The following is a 27,471-nucleotide window of genomic DNA, read 5'->3' on the forward strand; positions in this document are numbered from 1 at the left end:
CAGAGGACAGCCCTTTAGGTTTTTAAGCAAGAGAACACCAACTTCAAATTTGTCTTTGTGAATGATCACTCAGGCTATATAGCATGGACAGGAGGAAAAGGGGCAGAGAGGCCAATTAGGAAGTGGTTCATTAGTCACAGTGAAAGGCATTGAGGGTAAACAAAAGCAACTAAAAGAGCTACAGTTGGCTTACCTGGCAACTTTATGAGGTTTAGAAAAAGGTACCCCCTCTAGATACTCTTAGAAAAAGGCTCCCCTCTGGGCCACAAAGCCCACTATCTGGGACACAAATAACCCTCATCACCCTCAGCTAGGCCCCTTGCCCAATGCACAAATAACTCAGCACATGTGCTAGCCTTAGCAATGGTGTGAAAATGAGGAAGAAAGAGGTGACATGATGGAATGGATGGGACATGGGAGATGAGGGGAAAATGAGTCTAGGATAACTCCCAGATTTCTAGTTTGGGGGAATATGTGAGTGGTGTTAGTATCTACCAAGAAAGAAAATTTCATAATTAAAATAGATTTGAAAGAACAGAAAACCACATCAGAATTAACGTTTTCAATGTGCTAGAGAAACCAAATATAATTGTCTATTGGGAGGGCCTTCTAGATGATCAACAGGGCCTAGTCCTCTACAATAGAGCTTCCTCTGTACCTACAGCTGCCCGAAGCTCTGGAGAGGGTCAGTATCCCATTCCTCACTCCATCAAATCTGGACTTTTCACTCTTTTCCCTGGTAAGTTGTGAGAATGTGGAAAACTCAGAGGACAAGCCCTCTCATGGAGCCAATGGCACATCTCCCACCACTTCCTGAGAGCTGACTTAGAATACTACGAGCAGAGTCTGGGGTTTCCAAGTCCAAGGTAACATTTCTGACACTGCCTCATATCCATCTAGGATAGAAGAGGTCTATTCATCTTAGGACAGAGCATAATAACCACACCAGAAACTGCCAAGGAGATGATCAGCCATGTGAGGGCTGAGGTCATAGATGATTTCTTTCAGGAGCTCTAGAACTAGAGACCATAGCATATAGAGGGGAGTGTAGCTGAGGAATTATCAGTCAGGATAGGATAGGCTATGCTGTGGTAACAAATGACCCCAAATCTCAATGGCTTAGAACAATAGAGGTTGTTTCTTACTCATGTTACATGTCCCTGGCCACCTGGTTGGGACTCTGCCCTACATCATCATCATGTCCTCCCTCCTGGACTCCAGCTGATAGAGCAGCCACTCACTGGAGCTATGCTACCCAACATGGTAGTCCTTTAGGCACATGGGATGGGTTGCTCGTATTTAAATTAAAATTAATCAAAATTCAATGAAATTAATTCCAATTTATCTTTCATTTGTACTTGCCATATTGTAAGTGCTCAATACAACATACGGCCAGTACCTAGAGAACATTTTCATCATTACAGAAAGTTTGAGTTAAAGCATTGGGGCTTTAAGGGTCTTACATTAACAACTAAGTGTGATGCGGTCCCATCTAACAACCAGGATCCAAACAGTAGCAATTCCACCCTGTCCCCAGAAAACAGAGAGCCAGAAATATTCAGTGAGCAGCATTAACAACCACCCATTTGTGGCTTCAGAAGAGCTCACAGTTTCCCCCTTATCTTTGTTGTCATCCAAGATATGAACAGGGAAAGAAGCAATCATAATTTGGAAATGTGAAAAGAGAACAGAATATCACAAGTCAGTTGTGAGTTCGGACTTAAATGAAAAGAATGACGGTTATAGTGATGACATTTCACTGAGCTCTTCCTCTAGGTTATATTCCTTATTTATCTTCACAATGACCCTGTGTCGATATTTGTTACATATATATCTAAATATAACATAGATATATGCGTGTATATATATGTATACACATATATACGTATATATGTAGATAGATATCTATATACATATAGAAAGAGATATACACACACACAATTCCCACTTTCAAAATGAGGAAACAGATTCAGAGAGGTTATGTTACTTGACCAACAGATGTCTACCTGACTTCAAAGCACCAGAAATGCTTTATATGGAGATGGAATATACTATTTCCCAAGTCTTTTCATTCTTGCCACGCTGGTCGCCTCTCAGTGGCATCCCAGAAGCCATACTCCAGAGGTCCTCCACTCCTCTGATTGGCCAAATAAACCACATCCTGTCTCTCTCTCTCTCTCTTTCTCTCTCTTTCTCTCTCTCCGTCTCAAGTACTCCTTCTCTCTCTCCCTTTGCAGCATTCCTTAGCAGAGTCAACAGCGCCATTTCAGCAATTTTAAAGGTGACTTCCAATAAAATATGTATGCAGATTTACTTCGGAGTTGGTAGGCTGAGCTATAAATTTATACCTGGTCAACCACGCAAAGTCCTTCAATTAAAAAAGAAGAAAGAAAATATACAGAGTAAAATTTCTATCGACATTTACCTTTGAATAAAAATTTGTTTTTTTCTTTTTGTTCTTGTTTTTTTTTTCCTTTCTTTTAAAAAAAATGTAAATGCATTTCCTCTCTCTTCGTTTTTAATAGAAAAGAACAAAAATGCCAAGTGAAGAGTAATGACTTAAGGATTTCAGTAGCCTGGTGTTTAAGCCTTTTTTATAATGCCTGGAAATAGAGAAATCCTCAGTGTGGCCAACATTGCTTCCTTCACACAGACCCTGGTGCTTTGGACTGCAGACATGCATGCCTAACAGTCTTCACCTCTCGGGTGCAATCTGAAGCACTGCCATTGGTGCCCTCCCCCCTCGTTTATGAAAACTGAGGGATTAGCAGAGCCCAAGACAGATCCCCGCTGAGCTGCCAGCATCAGTGGGCTAGGCATGTTTTTTTTCCTCTTTCTTCCAAACCTCAGCACCCATCTCTTTCAAGGAAGACTGTCTTCCCTCCCTGTAAATGGGTGACCTTTGGCCTCCGCCAAACAAAGGCTGCAGATTGCTTCATGCTTTTCGTTTGCCAAGAATTTATTGGAGCCCATAAGACAATTCCTGGAGCTAAGGAAACTGTACCCTTTTTGTTAGTCGTTACTGTTGTTTTTAATCTAGGCTGCAGTCCAAAGTTTGCAGCATGAGTGAACTACTATGCTCTGCTTTCTAGTTTGCGTTTGGCCAGGAAAAAGCAAACAAATAGCAGTGCTTTGTGTAACATTATAGATTAGAGGTCTCTGGTGTTTGGTATTTGCCTTGTCATCCTCAAAATAAAATCTTAAAAAGGGGGAATACTAAAGCATTAAGTCCATAGTGTATAAAGCAGTTTTTTGCCAAGTTGCAAAGGCATGAATAAAACCAAATTCATCTTCACAGCAAATTGTATCTAGTAAGTGGAAGAGATGTTTATCCCATTTTATGGATGAGTATACAGCCTAAGCTTACCGCTCATCTGTTCTCAGGTCACACATTTTAAGATCACAAATTTAGCTACAGATGGATCAGGACCCTTGTCACTGTCGCTGATTCTTGCCCCCAAGCTTGCTCCCTGCCTTACAGGATATTGGAGATTATTTTACATTTTTTTAAAGATTTTATTTATTTATTCATTTAAGAGAGAGAGAAAGCAGGAAAGCAGGAGCAGATTGGGGAGGAGGGAGAAGCAGACACCTGGCTGAGCAAGGATCCCAACCTGGGGCTGGATCCCAGGGCCCTGAGATCATGACCTGAGTTGAAGGCAGACATTTGGCCAACTGAGTCACCCAGGCGCCCTGAGACTAATTTAATTTTGAAGCAAAATACTTCATGTGAGAGGCACTATAGACAAAATGCTTTTGTTTTAGTCCAAAACAGGAGTGGAGTAACAGAGAGGAGGAGAAAAATGACACTTAGAACTACAATGATAGGTCATGCTTCCTTCTGTGACATAGCATACTCCTTTGAAGATGTCATTCATCTGGAAACTATGACATGCATAAAGCCCCATTTCAGCTGGGGAAGGAAACAGACCATGGCACTCGGCAGAGTTTTGTGTTGGCTGGAAAGATGTAGAGTAGGAGAGTAAGAGAGCAGCCATGTCCCTTCTCTCCCTTGATGCCCAGACTCTTTCAAGTAAACTGACCCTGTAATCCTTGGGAAATAATGCACTTTGCAGGATGTTGTGAGAAGGGGCCATTGGAGGCAGAGCAGATGCAATGGACTGTGTCCTCGTGCCTGGCACATTCTGTTGCTAGTGGGTGTGTGGTGCCTGCAGGTGACTTACTGGGTGGAGAGAGCAGCTGGCCATGTCAAGAAAGTAATAGAACCAGAGAAGCAAAGCCTTTTCCTTCCCTTGATTGTAACTTCAGGTTTTGTTAAAAAAAAAAAAAAAAAATCTTCTTATCATGGCATTCTTTAAACTACCTAAGCATGGAATTAGCCTGGCAATCATATTCTAACTCTAAACTCGTATTTTCTGCTATCTTCACAACTATGTTAGGCACATAAAATACGTTACATTGCAATATGGTCTTTTAAGCAAGCGAATGCTCAACCCCTTCCTGAGGTATCCCCACTGAGTCATCTGTTGCCCCTCACATTCTGAGGAAAAGCACAGTCGGGTGGAGTGGTAAGGAGCACTGGCTGATGTGGGATCACCCCATCACCGCCAGGCATGCCCCACGCTGCCACCTAGAAACCTGCAGGTTCCTGGCAGGAGGTTTCCACAGCAGATAGAAAGGCAGCAAGGGGACAAGCCTCAGTAAGGGCTGTACATGCTCCCCGGGAGCAACAGCTGCGTCCATCCTGAGCGCCCCACGAATGCCACACATGGAGGACTGGGGGATTTCAAACAGACGAGAGGCTTCCTCTTCTGGGGGCGTGCCTGAAAAGACTCAGGGCTTCCCAGGGGCCAGAGAAACTATGCACAGGCCCTGAGGGTTCTTAGTCTTTGGAATTCCATGTCCCAATATAACTCAAGTGCCTCCCTCTTTGGCCCTATTCACTGGCATCTCTGGAACCCACAGTAAGGCCAACTTGGAGTGGAACCCTTGTGTTCCCCAGGAAGAAAGCTAAACCTTTCGTCTTCTAAGAAGGTCACAGCTCTATTTGCTTCTTCCTAAAAAAGCAGCTGAGGCAGAAGGGGCATGCACATGTGTCTCACAGGGACATCTGTTTCCTGGCTGCAGGGCCCCAGCACGGCCTCTGACCCCTCCCTGCAGGAAGCCTCCGCAGCTTCCCATTTTATCACAGGGGTGGGAAGGTAAGCAGTTCCCGAGATGCAGAAAACAGCCCCAAAGCAGCTCTGCTTTCTGTCTGCCTTCCTGCACACCCGCCCCCCCTTCAGGCCTGGGCCCAGCAAGCTGACGAGGCGCTCCCTGTGCAGCAGGTGCCCCCAGAGCATGCAGGGCCGTGGCTGAGCGACCCTAACCCTAGCCCTAGCCCTAGCCCTAGCCCTAGCCGGGTGCACCTGCAGGCCCACAACCTTAGCGCCTCTGTCAGCCTGCAACCGTCCCAGCCCTGGAGAAAGGGCTTGCCAATTTCGGACAAACATAATTATGTAAACAGTGGCTTCTGTAACCAAAGAAAAAGTGTCCGATCTGAAGGAAGAAGGGCTGTTTGTTTCTGATGATTTTCCTGGAAGCTAGATGGAGCTTTATTTCTCCGAGTAATGTATGAGGCTATCAGGATAGCTGGAATTCTCTTTATCCAAGATCTGAAAGAGACCTTTATGTCTTTAATTTCATTAATCCTCACAAGTGAATGCTGTAAAACTTTGACTTCTTTATGAATGTTCCTGCCTTTTGACTCAATAATCTCAAATATAAGAATTTTTTTGCAAGGGGATAATGCAAATGAAGGATGTGTGTGTGTGTGTGTGTGTGCACATGTGTGTGTGTGTGTAGATACATATACAGCCGAAGATTCCTTATAGTGTCATCTTTAGATTAGAAACAGCCTGAATGTCCTCTTAGGAAAACATTAATTGAACTATAGGTAAATTCTCTCAATTGAATAATGTTCAGGCGTGATGGGGATCCCTGGGTAGCTCAGCGGTTTAGCACCTGCCTTCTGCCCAGGGTGTGATCCTGGAATCCCAGGATCGAATCTCACGTCAGGCTCCCTGCATGGAGCCTGCTTCTCCCTCTGCCTGTGTCTGTGCCTCTCATGAATAAATGAATAAAATCTTTAAAAAAATGTTCAGGCATGACAAATAATACATTTGAAGCTATGGTAGACTTGAAAATGCTCATGATGTAATAGATATTTAAAAAAATAGAATGCAAAGAAATTATGCTATTTCTTTTATAGCATTTTTACAGAATTGTATACTAATTGTTATTATTATAATATACTAATTCTGTAAAAATAATAAATGTTTATGGACAAAGCCTGAAAGGAAATATGAAAAGCAATATGAAAAAGTGTGTGTTGGGGTAGAAGGGGGATCTTTATATATAGGAATGGAAAGCTTGAGAAGTATATATTTCTTTTTCTAAGATTTTATTTATTTATTTGAGAGCGAGAGAGAGCACAAATGGGGGTAAGGGGGGAGAGGGGAGCTCCTCAGTGGCGAGCCTGACCTGGTGCTCCATCCCAGGACCCTGGATCATGACCTGAGCTGAAGGCAGACACTTAACCATCTGAGCCACCTAGGTGCCTAAGAAGTATATATTTATTTAATGTCTTTATAACATTGTTTCAGTAATGAAAGAGAAAGTAAAAACAATAGTTTTCCACTTTACCTGGTAACTGCTTCCTACACTATCTTTAGTGGGAAATGTAAATGTTCAGGTGCACACTGTAGGGTGCTGTTAACTTCTGAGTTTTTTGAAGGCATAAAATTTAGAAGGTTGTAGATAAAAGAATCCTGCAGAGAGAATATAATGTATCCCAGAAAACCCTGCTGGGAACATGTTTAAGCTCTGTCTTGATTTAAAAAGAATCTGTTCTACTCACACCCCATGCTCTGTCTCCCACGAGGACAGACAACTTTGGAATGCTAGGCCAGTAAGCAAAATCCTCCCCCAACCCCACTAACTCCCCCAACCTGAGTCTTAACTTCTCACTTGTAGGAGGCTCGGAATGTTCCTATGTGGCAGAAGGTTGGTGTTTCCAAATGAATGTGTAGCTAAGCAATCAAAGCATAAATGGTTAATGAGCATCTCATACATCAAAGACACTTGTGACAATTATATATGGTGCTACATGACAAAACAATTATGATGGTTAATATTTATTTGGCCAGGCATTGTGCTGATCATTAGACATGTGTTATTACATTTGATCCTCACAACCACCCTCTAAGATATGCTCCATTAGCTGTCCCATATTATAGGTTAAGAACATGAGTTTTGAAGATCAGTTGTTAAATGAAACCAAAATTATGCAGTCTGTGACTCTGAAGCCATTCTCTAACAGACTTAGACTCTCTCTACCTTCCCAAAGTAGTCATCCACGTACTTTTCAACTTTATACATTAAAGCTCATGAGACTTTCCTTAGATAAATCAGCAATTTCCTTTAACTTGTAGATGTTGATAATGTGAACCACGAACAGGGGACACTGTAGAACTGGGGTCTGGGTCCTCCCAGTGTGGAGGTGATCTCTATTCAGAGCAGATAACTCCTGCAGGATAATTAGAAACCACACAGAAAACAAGAAGCTTGCAGAGGACAGAATAATAGCTGGATGCAGGGGTATGTGTTATGCCCAAAATTCATGGACCATGGACTCATACACATTAAAATGTCATTCCTAAGGCCATGGACATTGGAGGTAGAAGACAGACACATCCTTACCCAGATATTGAAAAGATAGCTACAAATAATAGCTCAGTTTGGGTCAATGAAGCATCCTTGAGCTAAGCTATTAAGAACCACCATCTGGAGGTTCAGAGCCTCAAGGAAGGAATAGAAAAGCCCTTAGGAAAAAAGCTTGTGGGCAAGTTTAGGCAAAAGCATTTGAGGGGCTTATTCAAGATGTGGGGTTTTGGGAAAACTCCCTGAGTAGCAGGAGTTTAAACTCACAGCTTCTGCTGGGTGCAAGGTTTGTGCCTCCAGAACCCTCACACCAAGGTAGAAGTTAGCTGTGTACTTGAACCAACACTGTGTATTGGACTGTGGGATAAAAGGAGGGCCGCAAGAGAGGAAGAGGCAGTTTGAGAAGGCAAAGACATGGGAACTGGGGTTTGAGAGAGGAAATGTGTCCCTGGGTGGAAGCAATGGATGAGCAACTGAAGATGACACAGTAATCTCCTGGGTGCTAGACCTTTGCACTGGGTCCCAATGGAACCAAGGTGCGTGTGCAGGCATGTGGCGAACCAACCATGGGTGCTATACCCAAGAAAGACCAGGTTCAGATCCTGAAGTGCCCTAGAATTATGACCTTAAGAAAGTTACATCAAGTCTCTGACCCTACATTTCATCATGTGTAGAATGAGACCAATTCTAGTGTTGTTGCCTCCTAATGTTATTGTGTTATTGTGTGCTATTGAACAACACACAGTAGGCGAAACCCCTGACACATAACAAGGACTCAACACATTTTGGGTTCTTTCCCTCTTTCTTTCTGAGAGTCACCCTTATTAACCAGGGAACTCATTTGGACCATTTAGAATTGTATTCTTAACACCTAGTTCAAGAGCTCAAGGTAACAGGATTCTTCAGTCTTATTTCTCAAAGAACATTAAAGGCAATTAAAATACTAAATCTTTTCCTTCCTCTTTACTTCCCTCCCACTCAGTAGTATGCTGAATTTTTCTATCCAGTATACTTTGCATTGGTAGCCTGCAGTCAGCCATGATGAGATTCTTTACGCCATGGAACTTGGCAAATGCTACCAATCAGGGCTCTTTTTTGTTTCTAAGAGCTGGTTTATCAGTGTACCATCACTTCAGCCCCACAGCTGCTCCAAAGTCTTTCTCTTCAACTCTCAATTTCTCCCCTTCCCACCCACTCCCAGAAGAAACTGGTCTTCCACCCGCAAGCTTCACAGATCCTTTCCTCCCTTCACCCTCCACATTCTGCCTCAGCACTTGAACATGTGGGCTCGCTATGCTCCTCTGCAGACATGGACAACAGAGGTAGGACAAGGCTAGCCAAGGCAGGACTGTCTTTGGTGGAATAGGAGAGAGATGCTGTCAAAACCACTCTGGGTTAATAGTAGTTACCCCAGGAGGATTTGACATCAACACTGATCATAGTCATTTTATACCAAACTTGTAGCATTTTCTAAAACTAACGCTGAAGGGTTTTCCATTCTGGATCCCAGCCCATAGTTTTTTTACCTTAAAAAAAAATCAAAGGAGGGCATTGGGGTGGCTGAGCTGGTTCAGCATCCAATTCTTGATTTCAGCTCAGGTTATGATCTTAGAGTTGTGAGATCGAGCCCTGCATAGGGTTCTGCACTGGGTGTGAAGCCTGCTTAAGATTCTGTTTCTCCCTCTCATTCTTCCCCTCCCCCTCCTCGCTGAAAAAAAAATCAAAGGAAGCAAGTTATTTACTTTGGAAATGAAGCCTTGTTGAGTCCATCTTCACGGGGGTCTTCACGTGACTTTCACAGAGGTCATGTACCCTTTCAGCTACTGCATCAGATGGGCCCTGGAGAACCCTCTTGCACTGTTGGTGGGAATGTGAACTGGTGCAGCCACTCTGGAAAACTGTGTGGATGTTCCTCAAAGAGTTAAAAATAGACCTGCCCTACGACCCAGCAATTGCACTGTTGGGGATTTACCCCAAAGATTCAGATGCAATGAAGCGCCCGGACACCTGCACCCCGATGTTTCTAGCAGCAATGTCCACAATAGCCGAATTGTGGAAGGAGCCTCGGTGTCCATCGAAAGACAAATGGATAAAGAAGATGTGGTCTATGTATACAATGGAATATTCCTCAGCCATTAGAAACGACAAATACCCACCATTTGCTTCGACGTGGATGAAACTGGAGGGTATTATGCTGAGTGAAGTAAGTCAGTCAGAGAAGGACAAACATTATATGGTCTCATTCATTTGGGGAATATAAATAATAGTGAAAGGGAATAGAAGGGAAGGGAGAAGAAATGGGTAGGAAATATCAGAAAGGGAGACAGAACATAAAGACTCCTAACTCTGGGAAATGAACTAGGGGTGGTGGAAGGGGAGGAGGGTGGGGTTTGGGGGTGAATTGGTGATGGGCACTGAGGGGAGTACTTGACGGGATGAGCACTGGGTGTTATTCTGTATGTTGGCAAATTGAACACCAATAAAAAATAAATTTATTATTATAAAATAAAAAAAAGAAAATGCAAACCAAAATTATAAAATATCAGTATAGAACCATTAAAAAGCTTAAAATAAAAAGGCTGACAAATCCAATTATCGACAAGGACGTAGAGAGTACTGGAAATCTCCTATATCTCTGGTAGGAATGCAAAACACTGCAATCACTTTGTATAATAGTCTGGCCATTTCTTTATTTTTTTTAATTTTTATTTATTTATGATAGTCACAGAGAGAGAGAGAGAGAGAGAGAGAGGTAGAGACACAGGCTCCATGCACCGGGAGGCCGATGTGGGATTCGATCCCGGGTCTCCAGGATCGCGCCCTGGGCCAAAGGCAGGCGCCAAACCGCTGCGCCACCCAGGGATCCCAGTCTGGCCATTTCTTAAAGAGTTAAACATAGGGTGCCTGGGCGGCTCAGTCCCTTAAGCATCTGCCTTCCACTCAGGTCATGATCCTGGGGCCCTGGGATTCAGCCCGCATCCGACATGTGGGCAGGTGCTCTCTTTCCCTCCCTCTCAAATAGATAAATAAATAAAATCTTAAAGAAAAAAATAGAACACACAGTTAACCATAAGATCCTGTCTAAAGAAACAATAGTAAAAAAATTTAAAAAATAAATAAAAAATAAAGAAACAACAACAACAAAAAAGATGAGCCCTGGAATCCATCATTCCTGCCTATGTTCTTTGGAGGATCTACCCAGACATGATTTCACCGACTCCCATTAGTGGTCCACCAGAACACGAGCGACCCATTGAATTACATAATAATAAACTAACTTCTTCTAGCAAACAAAGCTTTTAGGAAGCAAAATGGCTTGAGAGTATAGATAACAATTGACTTTTTCACACTGAGGTCAAACTAACAACACCATCCAGTTACAAGAAATGTCCTTTCATACTTGTATTCTATAAGCTGTTATAAGGTTCTCTCTCAGATAGGCCCTAAGAAACCTGGTCTAGATTGTATTCCTGCCTCTCTTTTGTACAGACTTTGAGATTAGAGGTGTCTGAAAGAAAACAGTGCTGGCAGTCAGCTGCCATTTGGCAGTGGGATTTTTGTAATCACTAATGAAATATAGATCATGGGCATTCTAGAGACACTGTGGAAGGGAAGAAGCTTTTAAGTTCTTTAAAAATATTTATTTGTCCTTTTTTTTAAAAAAAATATTTATTTATTTATTTGAGAGAGAGAGAGAACCAGTGGAGGGAGAGTTGGAGGGAGAGGTGAAGGGAGAGGGAGAGAAAAAAGCAAGCAAGTTCCCCACTGAGTGGGAAGTCCAGTACAGGGCAAGATCCCAGGACCCCAAGATCATGACCTGAGCTAAAGGCAGACATTTAACCAACTGAGCCACCCAGGTACCCCTGTCCCTATTTTTTTCAACTCAAACTATATAGTGAGGCAAATATATTCAATCCATAGGGATGGCCATAGGCAGAGAAAGGCAGGAAAGCAACATTTACCTGGCACTCACTGTATGTCAGGCACTGTTCTTAGGATAGTACCTCATTTAAACCTTATAGCAACCTCATGAGGAAAATATAATTCTAAAGGAAAAACACACTCCTGTGTGTGTCCCCTTTACTCTCACACTACCATACTACTTCATTTCTGACATCAGATGTGTGGGTTTTCCATACGTCATGCAACTGTCTGACACCAGCTGGTGTCCTATACTTTAACTCAATTCTGACCCTATCTACCTGGAGAGAGCATCAGATCCCATGGATTAAAGTCTCAGTCCTACAAGACTGCCCCCTATTTCAGATATCAATGGCAAGTCCAGGTTGTTACTACTGACGAACTATAAATCAGAGGATCTCAAGACCCCCTCTTTGGGCTCTATAAATTTGTTAGGGTGGCTCATAGAACTCAGGAAAAGCTTATTTACTTGATCATCAGTTTATTATAGAAGAATGTAACAGTAACAACCATATGGAAGACATGCATTGTGTGAGGGGTAGGGGGAAGGGCACAGAGCTTCCATGCTCCCTCTGAGTATAACACTCAACCAGCACCTTTACATGTTCACCAACCTGGGAGCTCTCTAAACCCAGTCCTTTTGGAGTTTTATGGAAGCTTCATTACATAGGCATGATTGGTTACATCACTGGCCATAGGCAGTTGCACTCGAACTCCAGCCCCTCTGCCTTTCCCTGAGATTGGGAGTGGGGTGGGACTGAAAGTTGCTGTGGTTGCTAGGATTTGAGGGCCAAGATACTGAAAAGAAGAGAAATTCACTGAAATGATACCAATATGGTGTACTTTGCTATAGTCCTTAGGGCATTTGCTCATTCTTAAAAAGTTTAGGCCTGAATGCAGCTGCTAAAAGGTAGATAAGCCCACAGAACTCAAGGAGCTAGAAAAAAAAAAGGTTTGCTAAGGCAGCCAGAACTTCAGGAGCCAAGATCCAAAGAAAGAAGGATAGTGCATAAAAGTGAGCCCAACATTCTATGCAAGTTTTGATTTCAGGGTATTTGTTCATTCTTAAGCTACACAGAGCAAAAGGCTAAGAAGCCAAATAGAACATAACTAGAAATTGAGTGGAGTTTTTGGCAGTATCATAATACCAAAGAGACCAAAAGGAAATTCAAGTCCTACCAAAGAGGAGTCCTGTTAAATACTCTAAGCACCATAGAGAACTACATTCAAGAAGTGTGAGTGACCAAATAAGAAAAAAATCATAAATTTTAAAACCCAGGCTCAAGTGATTGAATTGTGGTGATTTGCTACTGCCTGATAGCACATGACTTTTCTCTGAAGACAGGGTAACATCATCCAGAACTTTTATAATGCTTCACTGACAGTGTCTAACATTCAATGAAAAATTACCATGCATGTCAAGAAATAGGACCAAGAAAAAAAGAAAAACAAAACAAAACAATGAAAGCTGATACATTGGTGATGCAGATATTGGACTTTTCAGATACCAACTTAAGAAAAATGATTATTAGGTTCAAAAAATAGATAAGATATGGGATCTTATCATAGAATTGGACTCTATAAAAGGTAATCACATGAAAATTCTAGAAATGGAAAAACACAAGAATGGAATATAACTGATATGTGAACCCAAACTCATTAATTTAAACTCAGAATTTAGGAAAAGTGAACAACACACATGGACACAGCTATCAATAGGCATTTTTTATGTATAAAACAAAGGCAATAAAGTAGGGTCACAAATAACAAATCACATAAATGCTTGGTAACATGGCCATAAACTTGAAATATTAAAGATATCGCAAAGCAGCACCTGAATTTGTTTTTTTCAAATTATTTTTAATATTTAAGAATTTCCCTTTTCTGGATAAATCTTCTCTATTTGCTTATTTCAGAGATTTGCTTTTTCTTTTTTAAAGATTGGTTCCCTCTATCCCCTTTTGTTAGAAAAACTTTCAGTTTATCTTTGAGCTTCTGAATTAAAATTTTATTCCCACCAAGTCTTAATTGACCAGAAGCTGGGAAATTAACTTAAAGGATAAATCTTGCCTTGGCACTTACAATCAGCAACAGTATGATTTCCAGAATGAAAACAACCTGCTATGGTACAACACTCATCAGTTGTGTGACTTTGGGCAAGTCAAAACCTCCCTGAGCTTCTGCGTCTATAAAGTGGGGTCAATTCCACTTCCTTAATGAGGTTGTTATAGAGATAAAACAAAATAGAGCATATGAAAACCCTTTGCAAACCACAAAGCTTTTTTTTAATTGTTAGTTGTTGCTACTTTTGTTCTCTGATCCTTGTACAGAAGGAAGTAATTGAACCTCATTTATGTTTGCAGACAAATACTGTATGTTTTTAAAACAAATTTCCACATCTCCTTCACACAACATTCAATATACTTTTATTAAACATCTGTGATGTTCCAGGATCCCTGACAGGTACTGAAGATGCAAATATCAATAAAGCAATCACTTTGCCCTCAAGGACCTCATAGACTGAGAGGGAAGATAGACAAGTAAATAAATCATTACAATACATTGTGATGTGTGGTGAGACCAAAAAGGGGGAATTATTAACTCAGCTTTAAATGTCAGGGAAGTCTGGGTTTTGAAGGACAACTTGGAGATCACCAGGCAAATAAAGGAGGTTGGGGAGACCATGGAAGCCAGAGGGAGTGCAAAGACCCAGAAGCATGATAAAGCATTTTAATTTTTCTTTGATTAAAGTATGAGGCATACATAATCTTGGTCACTTAAGGGCTTCGTATGATAAAGGAGAAAAACATACAAACAAGCAATCTTAATAGTTTTGTGGAAAATTCTCATCTATGGAATTTTTTAAAGTATATAAAAGTGACTAAAAATAAACAAAAGAAAAACAACCCAATTAAAAAATAAGCAAAGAACTTGAATAGTTATTTCTCTGAAAAAAAAATCCACCATACAAATGGCTAATAAGCACTTGAAAAGTTGCTCAACATCATTAGTCATTAGGGAAATGCAAATTAAAACCACAGTGAAATACTACTTCATACCCACTAGAATGGTTATTATTTTTTTTAAAGAAAGGAAAAAGAAAAGAAAAAAAATAGCAAGTATTGGTAAGGATGTGAGGAAATTGGAACCTTCATGGAACCTTTGTGTATTGCTGGCAGGAACGTAAAATGGAACCGCTATTGGAAAGCAGTTTGGTGGTTTCTCAAAAAGTTAAACATAGAGTTCCTAAATGACCCAACAATTCCACTCCTACATATAGACACAAAAGACTTGAAAATAAGAACTCAACACACGCTTGCAGACTAATGTTCATAGCGGCATTGTTTATAATAGCCAAAAGGGGGGCACCTGGGTAGCTCAGTGGTTGAGCATCTCAGTGGTTGAGCTCAGGTTGTAATCCCCCGGGTCCTGGGATCAGGTTACACATCAGGCTCCCCACAAGGAGCCGGCTTCTCCCTCTGCCTATGTTTCTGCCTCTCTTCCTCTATATCTCTCATGAATAAATAAAAATAAAATCTTATAGTAGCCAAAAGGTGGCAATAATCTAAGTTCAAACAGCGGATAAATGAATAAGCAAAATGTAAACATTCCATTGAAAAAAACATTTTGATAAACAAAATGGAGCATTGTTCAACCATAAAAAGGAATGAAGTTTTTAGCATGGATACACTTTGAAAATACTATGCTCAGTGAAATAAACCAGACAAAAAAGGACAAATACTGTATTATTCCACTTATGTGGGCTCTTTAAAAGCAAATTCATAGGGACAGAAAGTAGAATAGAGATTTCCAGGAGATGGAGGGAATAGAAGATAGGGAATTATTGACTAATGGTTGCTGATTTCCTATTTAGGGTGATGAAAAATCCTGGAAATAGATATTGGTGATGGTTACATAACACTGTGAATATACTTAATGACATTGAATTACAACACTTAAATATGGTTAAGATGGTAAATTTTATATTACATTACATTTATATGATATGTATTTTACTACAATGAAAAAATGTTTCTTTTAGGATCAAGCTGTACACCTCTACAATATGGCATAGCCTAGTCTCTCTCTCTCTCTCTCTCTCTCTCTCTCTCATGCACTAATTTGTATTCTCTACATTTTCCCTAATGCATACACATTCTACTTTTTATTTTAAAAACCTTAAAATTTCACTTTTCAAAGAAAGAAGCAGATAAACCATTATGGTAAGAAAAACTAAGCTGTCTTTTCTCTATGCACAAAGTACCTTGGGAATACAGAGGACACCATCTGGATTTTACTTGGCCTGGCAACGGCCTTGCAACTGGCTCATCTGGAGGACTCATAAAATGTGGCTGTGTGTCATCTTGCCCTAGGAAACCTCTTCTGGAAGGAAGGCAGCTCAAGTCTCAGTTATTTTAATCATTCTGCAGAGCTTTAGCAAGACGCAGGGCAAGACATCTAGAGCTTCCAACTTCAAAGAGGCACTTCTTCCTTGGAATGCAGCTGCCCAGCTGGCCTGGGGGACTCTGCAGATTAGAAGGGCCAGACAGAAACCCTCACACACGGAGGAGAAGAGATAGAGATACCAGCCAGTTTCTTCCCAGGACTCCCTCTCCCTACGGGTGCTGCCAAGGCATTTCCTCTTTTACTTTAGGGAAAGAAGAGAAGCTAGTTTGTTGTCCTAGTAAACTGGCCTCTGGCCCCCGCTGTCCTTGGCTTTGTCAGAGAGAAGGCACAAACAGTATTCTACTGTATTGTAGCCATGTCTCTCAAACTCGGAACAAAAGTTTTGGAACTGGGCCCTGCTTTGGAATTGGATCATCAGGCAAGGCCCTGAGGCACGGCTAGTTTGCCCAGGATTTTGCTCTAACCTGATTTGACTTGGGGGCCAACTGAACTGCTAGGGGAGGAGGGAGATGTGCTGAGCTCCAGTAAATCCGTCACTTATGCTGATGTTGCTCACAAAGGAAGACAGGTTTAAACGGTGGGTCTGGGAGATGCAGACCCTTAATTTGAAAGCCCCTTAACTGTTAAAGGGCACACATGTGAGACTTCTCTTTAAGGTGCTGAGGATGAAATTGTCTTTCCTTCTGGGATTATACCCCCAGAGGGTTGAATTTGGATTTAGTTCAGTCATCCAGTAGGACCCCAGAGAACAAGCACCAATGTGAAAATCTCCTGTGTCTCAGAAAACTTGTGGCCACACCCTGGAATTTCATTCTTTTGTTTTCAAACCCCAAGGTCCTGTGATTTCACAATTGAATTAAGAGTTGGGACCTGGAAGGGATGCCTGGGTGGCTCAGTGGTTAAGCATTAGCCTTTGGCTCAGCATGTGATCCTGGAGTCCTGGGATCAAGTCCCACATCAGGCTCCCCACATGGAGCCTGCTTCTCCCTCTGGCTATATCTCTGCCTCTCTCTCTTTTTCTCTGTGTGTGTGTGTCTCTCTCATGAACGAATAAATAAAGTCTTAAAAGAGTTGGGACCTGGGAATTTTTTTTGAAAGATTTTATTCATTTTTATTTGAGAGAGGGAGTGAGAGAGAAAGCACTAGGATGGGAAGGGTCACAAAGGAAAAGGAGAAGCAGGCTCCCCACTAAGCAGGGAGCCGAGGACTCAACTCAAGGGACTCAACCCAAGAGTCCAGGATCATGACCTGAGTCAAAGGCAGATGCTGAACTGACTGAGCCACCCAGGTGCCTTGGGACCTGGGAAATTTTAACACTAAACCCTCATTTCCCCATGTATTTTTCTCCTTTGCAACATCCAGCTCTCTTTTGTAGTGACTGACACACATACAAATATATTTAAAAGTTTATTCTCTAGGGAAATTGAAGTGGAGACTCTTTGGACTGTGGTACACAACGGTGTGATAAAGACTGTATATAGGGGCTTTCAACAGCCAATTGTTCACATCGCTTCCCAACTCTGTTCACATATTCATGGCACACTAGTAACTTGAAAGCAGCCAAGGAAGGGTATTTACACACAGAAATTAGCAAAAACTAAAAACCTGGGTTAGTGTTTATTGTTTATGGAGACCAAGTGTGAAGCTCAGAACTAAAGATAGAAAGATTAAGTTAAATCAGCATGTTCACATAGGACTCTCAAACCACCCTCTTCCCTTTGCCTTGACCCCAGAATGCAGCAACCAGGCATTCACTACCAGGCAGGGGATTAGAAGCTTCTTTCTAGAAAATTAAATGACCTCAGAGATAAATCCATATCAATGGTATAATTTGGGGTTCCTTAACAAACAAACACAAAAAGCTGATGTATCACTCATGGCCAGTAAGTTCCCCAGGACTTTCAAGTAGCAGTTTAGTCCCTTGTTTTAATTGTGAACTTTCATCCAATTTTTTTTCAGAGATTTGTGGAAAATCTCGGCCATGAAAGCAATAAAAACATATTTTTTAAGTAGAGGAGACAATAATTAGGAAAGCAAAGAAATCTTCAAAAAGATAAGAGATGATGTCACAACCACAGAATAGTAGGTTGCTGTATTCAGTATTCATTACTACATAACAAATCACCGCAATTTAGAAGCTTAGAACAACATCTCATTATTTCACAGTTTATGTGGGTCAAGAGTCCAGGCACGGCTTAGCCGGTTTCTTTGCTCATGGTCTCAGTAGGCTGCAACCAAGGTGTCAGCTGAGCTGTGTTCTTTTCTGGAGCTTGGAGTTCTCACCCAAGTTCATGTGGTTGTTGGCAAAATTCAGTCTCTGGTGATCGAAAGAAGTTGTTGGTCCCTGCCTGCTCCATCTCCCTTCTTTAAAAAATTGTTAATCTTTTATTATTAAATATGTGGTCAGTACACATATAACGGACATCCCTGTTCTCTTGTTGCCAGTAGCAGGAGCCTGCTTTCAGCTCCTGGAAGCTGATTGCAGTTCTTTACCAGATGCCACTCACCTAAGCCCTCTCACTAATGGCAGCTCCTTTCTTCCAGGCCAGGGAGGATCTCATCAGAATGTCATCAGACTTCTCAACAGCAATCCCAAAAACTAGAAGAGAAGGGAGTAATGCCTTCAGAATCCTGAGGGCAGCAATTTTAGCATGAAATTTGAAATGAGGCATACCAAAACTGAAGTGTGAGGGCAAGAAAAGACTTTTTTCCATATTCAAGGGCCAAAAAAACTTACCTATTAAGCGTTCTTGATTAGGAAGTATATTGAGAATTCATTCTTGGCAATATAAACAAGTAAACCAAAAAAGAGGAGGACACAAGGCACAAGCAATGAAGGACTCTAAGTCAAAGAAAGATGTAGGGAAGTTCTGGACATTAGCATATAACAGGCTTGTGGAGAAGCAGTCAAGGTTGCAAGAACAACAGAGGATTATGGAAGAAAAATTTCCTGTAAAGAGGGAGGATTAGAATGATTAGATTATCTGACATGGTTAAATATTTGGAAAATATTAGTGATAGGTGATTTGAAACATTTTATCTGACATGGTGAAATATTTGGAAAATATTACTGATAGGTGATTTGAAACATTTTATCTGACATGGTGAAATATTTGGAAAATATTACTGATAGGTGATTTGAAAAATTTGGAGTGGGAAAAAGTAAATATAATAGTGGTCCTACGCATAATGTGGGGGGAGGAGGGGCAAGGTAGGGCAAGTCTTAACTCCTGAAATAAAATAAGAAATCTCTAATCTTATGAGACTCCTTAGCTCAGCAGTGGAGTAATATTTACTCAAAAAATGTAAACACTAAATATACACTTATCAAAATATCACAACATGTGAAGAAGATAGGATATGGGGAAGATGAGGGATTTGTTTTTCAAGGGTTTGGGGGGTAGGTTCGATTGCTTAATGACAGGAAAATTGACCAAGCATGCTAGGTTGAAATGTGAAGAGATTGTATATTTCAAAAGGTGGTGAAGAGAGTTGAAATGGGATACCTCTGGGAGGTATAAATGAGGAGGAATGGAAAGAGGATTGGTTTACTTTTTTATTCTGTTCGTTACAATAAAAATAAGGAACAGAGAAAAGAAAACCTATATAAATATTATTTTGGATTTAAAATATTTATTCTTTTACTAGTGTATCAGATTTCATCAACATCTGTAAGAATCAAAGTTTTCCCAGCCAGAATAAACAAACAGGAAATGCTGAACAGTTAGAGACAGAGACCTACCTCTCAGTTTAGCCCTTGGTTTAACAAAGACAAACAAACCAAATTTATCTTCCTTTTGTTACGAATTCCACGCTGATTTTGACAGATTTCCCTGAGTGCCTATGCTCCACTACAAATTACTTATTTTTCTGAGTCATTCTCGTCTAGACTGCAAGAGCAGTCCCTGCACAGTGTTTGGCGGATCGGAATTGTAGGTTCTGCTCAGATTTGTTTGTACAGCACTTCCTCCCTCACGCCAAGTATGCATTATATGTGAATGAGGCTCTTCACAGCTCTGCGTAATTACCGCATTTGGAGCCATTCTTCTCTGCAGAGGTTGGGTATTTTTTTTCTTTTCTTTTGATTTCTTATATTTTGCAGCGACTGTCATCATTATTTTGATGCTGTGGTTTAATAGGGGCTTCAAATGCAAATTTGACAACACAAGCTGAAAATTATGGGTGGCAAACAAAGGAACTAAACTTCCATGGCGGTGTTTTGAGAGGCTCCACCTGATGTATAAAAGCACAGAAGTTTTAGTAGTAAGCCCAGCACACAAACTTGGCTTTTGTAGTATAAGAACAGGAATTTTCTGAAGACATTGCCCAACCTGGCCTCTAAAATTGGAATTCTAATTATTTTTCCTTGCCCCATATTTTACAATCCTGATTTTGCAGATGGTTGAGATCCAGTCGGAAACTCCATGTTTTCCAGTGAATCTGTTGTCCTCTTTGAATCATTTGTCCAAGAGTGAAAAACCAAATATTTCACAACTGGAAGTGCCCAAAGGCTAATCAGAGCAGGAGTAGAGCTGGAGCTCCTAGTTGGCACCTGTTTTACGCCTCTAGCTACTGGACCATGAGAGAAATGATTGGAAGGGGCCCTCTGGCAGGGGGCTGAGGGACTCAAAGGGTATATGGGAAACCTGGAAAGCAGCTATAACTAAGCAGTATGGGGGTATTTAAATGTTTGAACAACTGATAAGGCGGTATCCGGGCTTTCTGAAATATCACCCCTGCGTGATTCACTTCCTGTCTATAGCAGTTACTTGTGTGCATGCCTCCTAAGTCTGGCTTCCTTAATCTTGACATAAAGAGTATTCCCCATTGAAATTAAACATGCTAACTAAAATTTAGGTAGGGACATACTTTTCATAAACACAAATTTACTCTTTTGGGGGACAATGAGACTTAGAAATATACATATACAGGTCAGACTTATTTCTTGAAAAAAGTTATCATTAGCGTAATGGATATTTGGGAGAAAGAAGAAAGCATGTTCTTTGTTAATTTTTTAGTTTTGTAGGTGATATGGAATACAGCAGGAAAGACTTGTGCTAAAATTTTTTCTTTTGAAAAAATGGGGACTCCATTGGCAATATTTTAATTTTGCAATAGTTTAGGTTTAAATTCTTACAGGAAAATCAAACCTTAAGCATTACTTTGGCAAGTCTTTGTTTTCCCTGCCAGTGCTAATTGAAGAATAGAAGGGGAGAGATCCATAAAAAGTTAGAAGGAAATTAGATTTTTTTAGATCAGTTCTCAGAACCTAAGAAGTTATCAAACTATAAGGATAAGGGATTGTAAAAGAATATGATTTTTATCAAGGCCATAAAATTTTCAGCTATTTTCCTTCATTTAATTTAAATGTAGAAGTGATATGCATCTATAATGTGTCAACCCATTGGGATCAGAAACATGGAATCATAGGTTAAAACATTTATTTTTCATCCAAAAGGAAATTGGCATGAAATACATTTATCAAGGGACTACATTTCTAAAGCATGCCTTGCATGGCTGCCCAGAACAAAACAAAACAAACAAAAAAAAAATCTAGTATATTAAAGTAATAATTCCTTTTGAACTATAGGTATTAATGTAAGATGATAGAAACAGACCAAAATAAACAATTTTCAGAGAAGAGACTGAGGCCAGAATATCATCTTGCCTCTCTAATACTTTATTAGTTGTAGTTTTAGTAACTCATGTTCTCAAAAGATAATTACCTAGAATTCTCTTAGCTCACTCTAAAGCTCTACGCAGACTTGTCAATAACACACTGTTGATATGAATCAAATGTAGGATGTTTCATTCAAAACAACTGAATGGTTTATTTAACACAAGAGCTGTTGATCATTTGAAGTAAATTACCATAACTAGTCTACATTAGACTTTAGGTTATTTTTAGTTGTACTCTAATAAGATTCTGAAAATAATTTATGTTTCTCTAATAACATGTTTCAGCAGGTACCATGTGCTAGATAGACAACTGCTAGGCACTGAAAATCTAGAAATAAATAAAGAGGATACTCTCTTTTCTTATCCTGGACCTCAAGGCTTAGCATAGGGAATAGACAATTCCACAGATAATTTCAACAGAGCCTGATAAGTACTCCAAAAGAAAAAGACTTGTTTTCTCTGCTAAGGGGGGAGATGCAGGAATAGCCAAGGGAAAGTCTCTAAAGCAACCCCTGATCTATATCCAAAAGGAAATAGAGACATTAGCCAGGCAAGAAAGACATTCTAGACAGAGGCAATGGAAATATGGGAAATGCGTGTGGTATTGCAATCTGAGCAATAAACTCAAGACTGGAAATCCTCAGAGGAAATGTTTAAATTAATGGACAGAGGCTAAAAAGCTTCCAGAAAAGTCATACAGAGTAAAATAATTAACACTTTCCTTTTGAGAGTTATCATTGCATTATGTTCTCTGTTGCTTTCAATAAAAAAAAAATATATATATATATATATATATATATATATATATGGGAAACTTCCCAAGGACTAGCCATAAAAATGCTTGGAAAAATTCCAACATTGGCCATTAGAAAAAATTTCTATAATATATAATATTTCTGTCCTGAGAGGATAAATAAAATGTTAAATGACTTTATCCCACAGAATAAAACCAATATTTGCTATATTTGAATATTTTTTGGAGAGTTAGATGTAAACCATCCATGTAGCACAATGTGGACTTTTCAAAATTGTGTCCTCATAATAGTTTTCCTACATAAATTGAGAAAAAAAGCATGCAAACATGAGTCACGTGGAATTTGTGTTCCTTATAAGGTAAAACATTTTCTGATTCTCAAGTATCAATTTCTTTTTCTGAGTCCATCCAGGAGTTGGACTGGCCCAGAAGACACTGGACTATCCTTACCTCCTGCATTAATGAGACAAAGTCTTATATAACATAATGTTATATAATATTCTGACTCTAACTCTGTGGATCTTAGTAAAATGAGAGGGTGAACCAGATGACCTCCAAGCTCTTTGAGCTCTGACAGTTATTTTACAAGGTTTTTTTTTTTTTTTTTTTTTTTTTTTTTATCTCATGCTTGATAATGGCAAACGTGGCTCTGTAATGACTTCCCAGCACCAGTCAATGAAATCACTTTGTCAGCATGCATCTCAGCCATGGAGATCAAGGGTCTTATTAATTGTAGCCTGTCTTGTCCATCTCACTTAGGTCAAAATCATATTTCTCCACCCCCCAAGTGGAACACATTAGACTGAGACTATCTTTTATTGGCTTTTACTCAGTAAGAGTAGCACATTCATCTACATCAGCCTAAGTTCAAGTCAATAGTGCAGAAAGAACATGAAAGACTCAAAGATGGTATACAGCCAAAAAATTGAAAAATTTATTCCAGAAAACCTCCTATGACTGTATTTCAGGAAAAAATAATCACCTAAAGGGGGTGCTTCATCTGCATTCTGATAGCAATATATTGTATATATTGTCCCTGCTCTACTCAGTCTTGCTTGACTGGATGGAGAGCAGATTCTCAAAGATTTTTGATCACCCACCTCATCAATTAATATAGTTTATAGACACAGTATAGATATTACAGATATACTATATTCTTATATTTATATATTATGTATGCTTATTTATCAATTATAGTCATGTAATATTGAACTAATAGGTTGTATAGATTATAAAATACCTATAAAATAGAAACTTTAATAGGAAGAGATTTTTAAAAATTAATGGGAGTGGAAGTTACAATATTCTTCCCAAACCCTTATGGATTGTTTTGAGTGCCTTACCTTGAGACAATTGCTTTAAAATTCGACTCTTCTGAATGAACCAGACATTTACATTTTAAATCTATCCCCTTCTAATCTTTTAGGGATCTTAGTAACCTCTTGTTTGAAATATTAAAATATTTAAAAATTTTAAATCCTGAGTTTTGATATGTGTATATGAGGTAGTCAGTTTCATGTTTTTCAGTGAAAAAAAAAAAAAAAAAAAGAGGTAACAGAGGGAAAAGTTTACTGGGCAAATAATATCAGATCAAGTTGTTACCATTATGATCCTTGAGCCATCCCAGCTCCCCAAAATCTCATCCTCATCACTCATTTTTCTCTACCGTTCATTAGATCTTGAATGTGATCTCCTTCAATAAAATTTCTATCTCTCTCCTTTTTTACATGCACATGAGGTAAGACAGTAAGATACTAATGCTCCTTCAGAAACAGATGCCCCAAGAAGTACAGAATTGTATTCTCAATATTTCATGATCAAATTTCTTTTCTTTTCTTTTCTTTTCTTTTCTTTTCTTTTCTTTTCTTTCTTTTCTTTCCCACTTAAATCACTCAATTTGTTTATTGGATTGAGCCATTAATAACTTGACTATTTCCCAAAATCAGACCCATACAAAAAAAATGAGGTTTTTGTCTGAAGATAAAAGATCAGAGATTTCCAGCCCAGAGGTTGTTTAAATTGATGTGTCCTGGAATTCTGGCAGTAAACCCAAAGAGGACTGAAGGCATCTTTATAATAAGTGTATAAACAATTTACATATTAAAGGGAAACATGAGCCTATGGTTTTTAAAAATCTTTTATTTCATCATAGACCCTCATCAAAGATCTCTCCACCCAGGTTGGAAGGCAGTATGGTGTGCTGAACAGAGCCTTCAGAGGATTTTAAACTAGAGTTCCAGCCTCCACCCATCATTAATTGTCTGTGTGACCTTGAACAACTGGCTCAATCTTTGAGTCTCCCTTTCATATTCTGCAAAACAGGACACTGTCTACCTTTTAACTTGCTGTGAAGATTGAGTATTTATAAAGCTCTTAGGAAAGTTCCCAGAATATAGTGGAATTCAATAAATGGCAAATGTTTTTGGTACCCTTTTAAATCCTTAAAGATTCTCTCTCTCTTCCTTTTAGTAGCTAGCATAATATCTTCTCTGGAGTAAATATCAATAGTTTTCCATTGACTAATACAGATAATCTCCTACACTTTGATAATTTTACTTAACTTTATAGAAGTAAATGATGCTGTGATGCTTCGTATGTTTTGGAGATTAAGGATAAAATAGTTTGACAACAATAGAACAGTAACAACAAGAAGTCTGTCTGTGCAATCCTGTCTACTTTTCCAGCACATAGAACATCGATTCCCAGGGTCTGAAGTTATCTTGAGTTCTGAGGTACGAATGAGAAATAGAGGTGCACAAATCCTGATTATACCACTGACTGTGCGTGATAGACCTGCAAATCCTTTCTCAGGTCAGTTCCACAATGCAGGTCTCTGCATCTGGGAGTCAAGTCTAATCTTCTCCAGTTGGCGATTTGGGTAATCCTTTGGCCTTCATCATTGGGGATAAACCTTATCTTTTTCCTAAGAGGGACTCAGGGAATGTGTTTTTCTATCCATATGGGGCCAGATTAGATTCTATGCGAGAGAGTGCATGTATACATGAAAGAAAAGCAGAGACAGTCAACTGACTCTTCTACAACTCTCTGCCTTAATTTGTAAGGAACCTGGGCCTGAATTTTAATCATTAGCCCCAGTACAAGAAAGCAGATTCCTCAAAAATGGCAGATAGGAAAAAAAATACAGCCTTGTGATCCAACGTGCAGAGGCTGTCTCCCTGAAATATGTGGCCTACCCTGGCTATTGCTTGCATCACCACAGAATGGCCAGGAAGACCCACATTCCGTGCCTCTGTGGGGACAGAAACCATTTCAAAAGAGCAGCCAAGCCTCTCCAGTTGGTAGCTCCCTCTGAACAGAAATACAAACAAGGTTAATGAGTTCCGAAGCGGTTCTTTTGAATATTCGAAAGACAATGGTTAAATCTGCATGTTCTGTTAGGGAAGTGACAAGTGGACAGACATTTGGCTTAGAATCAGATCCTGGTGCCTTTCAGTTACTACCGATGTGGCATTGAATCAGACGCCCAATATGAACTCCAATTTTCTGATATGTAAAATGAAAGATATAATATCTACCTCGTAGATTTCTTGGAAGAACTGACTGAGAGAACAAATGTAAAAAATGCCTAGACAGCAGCCATTCAATAGGTATTGTTGCATCTGCAACATATAATGAAGTCAAGTTTCCTGTTTTGGTTGATAGTCCTAGATCTCTCTTATCTCTTCAACCTGGAATTTTGACAGAAATTTTCTGCTTTTAGAACCATTTATCACTGATTTGGATTTATATTCTTTTGGAAATTAATTACTTAGCATTAATGCTTTTTGCTGCTGCAAAGATAGATTTGGAAGATTTACCTCTGTGTGAGTTTTAATAATTATGATTTCCGCTCATATTTGCATAGAGCTATGTTCTCCAAAAATCTTTTCTATTTTTTCATTTGTTCGAGACTTAATACAGTTATGCTTTTAAATTTTAACATCAATTTCATGGAGATGAGTTTAAATGGTTTTCTGTGGCTGGATACAAATAGGGCTTTTTATTTTCAAATCTTCATTTGAGAATGGCGACCATAACCCATAACCTATCTCAGAAATGACACCCAAATAGGGCAGTGTTTCAAAGGAAATTCAGAAAAATTGCAAGCGTAGATTACGGAATGAGCATCTGACATTTGCCTTGGCTCCTAAGTGAATGTAATTCACCCGAATGGGTGGCACGTGTGCAGTTTGCAGCACACTGGGAAATACTCAGAGGCCCACTCTGCACAGCGGATAGACTGCCAAGGAAGAAAAACAAATGGCAGTCTCTAAGAAAAGAAAATATGGTGCTAAATTCTTTATGGACATTTTATTGTAGTACAAGGAAGTCTGCATTAAAGCAAAAGAAGGAAATGATTTTGTTACACTTTTACATTAAATTATTTTTATCATTTGTGATCTCAACTTGAGCTGGGTCTCCAAACAGAGTTCATTTTTGCTGCTCTATTGTGTAAGCAGTACAGCTGAGGGGAAATGTGGAGGAGGAGATTTAAAACCCAAGGACTTGGTTTTGAATCCCATCTCTGCCATTTACTGATCAGTGTTCTTTAACTTTTTGGAGCTTCGGTTTCCTGTATGTAAAATAGCAGAACACAATTAAATTACTTCAATGTTCATTAGGAGGATTAAATAAGACAATACATATAAATAGCCCTTCATGTACTGTAAAGTGCTAAACAAACTTTAACATCAATGTAGTAATATTACTATGAGTAGGGATAATAATAATACTGGTACCAAGGTTTTTGCATTGTGTTCAAACCTCCCTGCCCCTATATATATACATACCCACTTCCGCCTCTGTGAAATTTCTATGTATACCTCCCTTGGGTTGTATGTGTAACAAACGTAATTCCTTATTCACACAATGACACTCAATGCATGAAGACTTCACCTCCATCTTCATAAGGCTTTTCCTCTAACTTTCTCCAGAGTGTTTATAGATTTCTCAAATGGTATGGTTATTCTGTCAACAAATGAATATCAGATGAAGGATTATCCCGTGTAAGTCTCTATCGATGGCACTGCCCAATTACCTATCCCAGA

The 27,471-nt window shown here is 39.6% G+C and overlaps 1 protein-coding gene across 5 annotated transcripts in view; it reads left to right on the top strand.

Moving 5' to 3' along the window:
• The window catches only part of SCHIP1 (schwannomin interacting protein 1), a 716,991-nt gene that overhangs the window by 466,706 nt on the left and 222,814 nt on the right, over positions 1-27,471 (top strand). The window lies entirely within an intron of this gene.

The sequence above is a fragment of the Canis lupus genome, chromosome 31 (assembly GCF_048164855.1).
Source record: "Canis lupus baileyi chromosome 31, mCanLup2.hap1, whole genome shotgun sequence".
Taxonomy (NCBI): Eukaryota; Metazoa; Chordata; class Mammalia; order Carnivora; family Canidae; genus Canis; species Canis lupus.